Source organism: Belonocnema kinseyi, chromosome 4 (genome assembly GCF_010883055.1).
Source record: "Belonocnema kinseyi isolate 2016_QV_RU_SX_M_011 chromosome 4, B_treatae_v1, whole genome shotgun sequence".
Lineage (NCBI taxonomy): Eukaryota > Metazoa > Arthropoda > Insecta > Hymenoptera > Cynipidae > Belonocnema > Belonocnema kinseyi.
In genome coordinates, this window is record NC_046660.1 from 148,086,552 (window position 1) to 148,090,726 (window position 4,175).

General features: G+C 42.4%; 1 protein-coding gene across 1 annotated transcript in view; it reads left to right on the forward strand.

Annotated features, from left to right (window-relative positions):
* Nucleotides 1-4,175, forward strand: part of LOC117171191 — a 126,732-nt gene that overhangs the window by 20,222 nt on the left and 102,335 nt on the right. The gene's annotated exons all lie outside the window — the stretch shown is intronic.

A 4,175-nucleotide genomic window follows, 5' to 3' on the forward strand; every position in this document is an offset into this window, starting at 1 on the left:
AACGTGTTATTTACTTAAATAGCACGAGAATTCTGGATCAATCTGAAAAATCTCTATCCCATCCACACACTACTCCTTTCCCCTGCCGAGTGAGTCACGCCTGCCCCGAAAGGAAAATGGCTTAATGGTGTAATAATAATAACACAAGGAATTAAAAAAAAATGTTGGCCTGATATAGTATATGCAGCAGCAAAAGCCAATTTGTCTATTAAACAAATGAATCTTTTAAAAAGTCAAAAGATTCCTTCGTTCCTTCGTTTAGGCGGGCACTGAAACGGTTCATTATATCAAATTAATTTAAATTTATAAAATCAATTCTGATGCGGGCGAAAGAGAAAATAAAGACGCCCATGAATGACTGGAAAATTCTTGAGCGAAAGAGTTACATAGATTACAAGTACCACTACGCGAAACAGGCGTCGTTGCGTGCGCAACCTCTCTAAAAAGTGGAGATGGCAGAGTCTGTGAAAACGGGGCCACTATCACGGCTGAAGAATGTTACGACAGTCAGGCGACGCTAATCACTACTAGGAGTGAGGTGGACTGCGGTCGGCTCTTGGGATCATCGGCATAGCGTCAGCTCTTCCGGCAATTTTGTTAGCCAGGGTTATTTGAAGGAAAGGCTGGATGCAATATCATTTCCATTCACAATTAACAAGGGAAAATATTAATTTGATCGAACCCTTTAAAGTATTCGAAAAAAATACACATATGTACTCTTAGTGTTTCCCGCAACTCTGTGACGTGTCGGCACGTGATCGAATAGAATGAAGGTGAGTGCCAATTTGCCCACCTTTCTTTTACCCATTTAATGGGAATTCAAATGTGCTAGCTGTACCGCTCTATGGTGATGAGGATCTTGGTGATATTAATAGAGTTGTGGCCCACTTTTTGATCATCAACTTGCAAAAAAACTGTCAGCTCTAAAGAAATTGCGAAGGGATGATCAATCGGGTTTTTAAAAAAGTTGTTTGAGCACTAAGAGGTAGAGTTTAGTCAAGCCTGAATTTGAAACGCAAAATATCGTCGATTATTGTTAGGAAAACCGTAAGAAACTTCGTCCGCAAATATTGCACCTCAATTTGCACGGAGTGGACGACTGTTTGTAAAATCAGTCTTCATTTAAAAGCACAGTCTTTCCTAGGGAAAGGGTAAGCTCGGTAGCTGCCTGGCGTTATTGCGTTTATTTTAATAAGAGGAAAAATGTACATAGTCAAGAGGATTTTTGCTAGAAAATTATTTTAAGATTCAGGGATTGAGATTGGAAAAGAGTGAGCTTCAGTTTAATATGAATTGGGAACCTCAAGTAGTAGACAAAGTCCCCTTTTATACCGTAGTGTCTAGTAGATTAATTCGTTTCCGGTTCATGGTCCTACCAGAATTTGTGCCAATGTTCGTACTCGGTACCAACTTTCTGGAAAGGGCACAGTAAATCGTCGAACGATCCAAAATCTCTCGATGTGAATTCGAAAGAAGGAGAGGTCGATACAATTAATCAATAAAACTGAGATAAAACTATTAAAGGGGAAATTATCTCTGGGGCTCAGGCGTTGAAATTAAATAATAAATTACATGCTCTTATCAAGCGAAAAAGCTAATGTAACAGTATAGCTCAGGGTTGTGCAGTGACGCGTCCCTCGAGGTTTCTGACGTATTATGCGTGAAAAATGTATAATATGTAAAAAATGGTAAAAAACGTAATAAAAGTAATAAAGATGGTGAAATCGGATAGACCATAATATAAGCTCAGTTTTTTAAATTTTGCTCATGTGTAGCTGAAGACATGAAATCTGTAAGAATGTTCCTGAAATTTTTATCTAAAATGAAGCTAAACAGAAATAAATCAAGGATAGCCAGTATCTCATGGGAAGATGTAAATCTTAAGCATATAAAAATAAACAAAACTTCAGTTTGACTTTTAGTTTATGTATCAAGAGTGAGCAAGAGTGAGCATGATTATTAGGAGTGAGCAAGAGTGAGCATGAGTATCAGGAGTGAGCACTCGAGGTAGATAAGATTTGATGCAATTTGCTTACCCCTAATACTGAAATTAAATCCGAGTGTTTCATCAGCCTCCTGCGCTGCTTTGTCAGAAACGCTCCTTTGCCCACTTCTTCATGCTTCCTGACCATTTGAAGAAGAGGGTCTCTTCCATTTGCGACTCTTATGTGCTATTCTCAGAATAATCCTGTTGTGAAGACATTCAAGGTTCAATATTTCGCGACCACCTTGACGGCGTGAGATGTAGAGTCGTGGAACAGAAGACTTATGATGCATGTTTTTGTTCATGTGCATAACCTTTCGTGTTCCGATATCAAGGGATCTGAGCAAAAGTATCCGTCGGAATGGCGAAGTGCTAGTGATAGTGGCAATAATGTGAGGAAGAAGAGGAGTGGGCTCATGGTGTCGCCCTGAAAAGGACATCTCTGAAAGGTGACCTTTTTAGTTGTCACACGACTTTTTTCCAGATGGGATAGTAAAACTGGTTTCGCAAAGCAGCATCAATCTCTTTATCTATCTCACGATTTGCGGATGAACCTTTAAGCTTTCCAAAAGACAGATAATGAGTCTATGGGAGGTCCAATCGAAAGCTTTCCGATTATGAATCCAGGCCATCGATAGGTCACGCTGGTAGAATGCTGCATCTTTGCAGATACATCTATCGATTAGCAGGTTCTTCCGACATTCTCCTACACCTTTCTTTGAGCCGCGTTGTTCATATATTTCTTGCCCCACAGGTTCAATTGCCCGAACAATCCTATCACTTAGGATAGCTGTGAATATCTTATACAGTGTGTTCAGACATGTGATTGGCCTGTTATTATTCGGGTCAGCTAAGTTGCCTATTTTCGGCCGGAGTATTGTGCGCCCTTCTACCAACCACTGCAGAATTGGCTCTACCGACTTTAAATATTCGGTGAAAATACGGGTCAGATGGTGATGGGTTGAATGAAATTTCTTACACCAGAAGGTCTTGATACAATCTGGTCCCGGAGCGGAATAGTTCTTCATCCCTGTTAATACTTTTCTCATCTCCTCGGTAGTGATGGGTGGGCATTCTTCATCATGTGTTATGGGGGCATCACACAGTTCCTTGAAGCTACTTACATTTTCTGAGCCTTCGTCCAGTCTATGCTGCACTTTGTACACTTCTCTCCAAAATACTTCGAGCTCCTCTGGTTTGGGCGGGTGGTCGACATAACTGGAGGGTCTTGGAAGAGTCGAGATGGGTCAGAGAGAAACTGTTGATTTTCTCTGACCCACCTCTCCCTCCGCTCTAGACTTCACTTAGCGTCAGATAGTATCCGTATTCTCTCAACAATATGCTGCCTGATCACCAGAAGCTTTGACTTGTAAAGTGCTTGATAACGGATCTGGAGTTCGCGCGCGAACTGTCGAATCTTGGAGGTAATATTCCTGCCAGATGTGATGTAGTCAATCACATACTGAATGCGGGACACGTACTGTCTTGCCCAGCCTATCTTTATGGCGAGTTGATTGGTTCATCTGTTGGTCTTATGATAAACCGTTGGTTTTGTTTTACGGTTCGCATCGGCCAAAGCTCTTGCTGCATTATACACATAACAATTGATAGTCCAGAGGTCGGATTCTTCGGAAAATGTCCACGAAGCTCGTCATCCATTTCAGCCAGATCTTTATGCTTGAGAGAAACCTGGCTGTTGATGTTTCTCCGGGTCGTAAAGCATCGCTCTTCATCTATTGGATGCCTACCCGCGGATGATCTTAGTGTCGCCTCTCTTTCTTTGTTGCCGGCTTCTTCTAGCCGTGGTAGAGTAGGTGTTCCGCTTACATAGCCCCTTTTACGGAGTAGTTCAGCATGGTTTCGCAGACGTTGCTGCGCAAAGTGCGATAGCTCCGGGTGTTTCTCGCACCACAGAGCATGCAGCCGTGCCATGTAACCCCGTTCACGGGCCACACTCACATCGTAGCAGTCTAGCAAGTCGTGATTCAGTTGCTCCGTCCACCCAAAGGTCACGAGATCCCGCCGATCCATCGCAATGAATCCATTTTCATTGGCTCCCCCACCTCTAGATTGGTCGGCATTGTTGGCTGACCCATTGTCGGGAGCCCTGTGCGTTCTGTTGTTTTGAACCGCACTTACTACAACTATGTTTGGTGTTGTCATTGTTGTTCCCACGAGAAGCTAGGGAAAG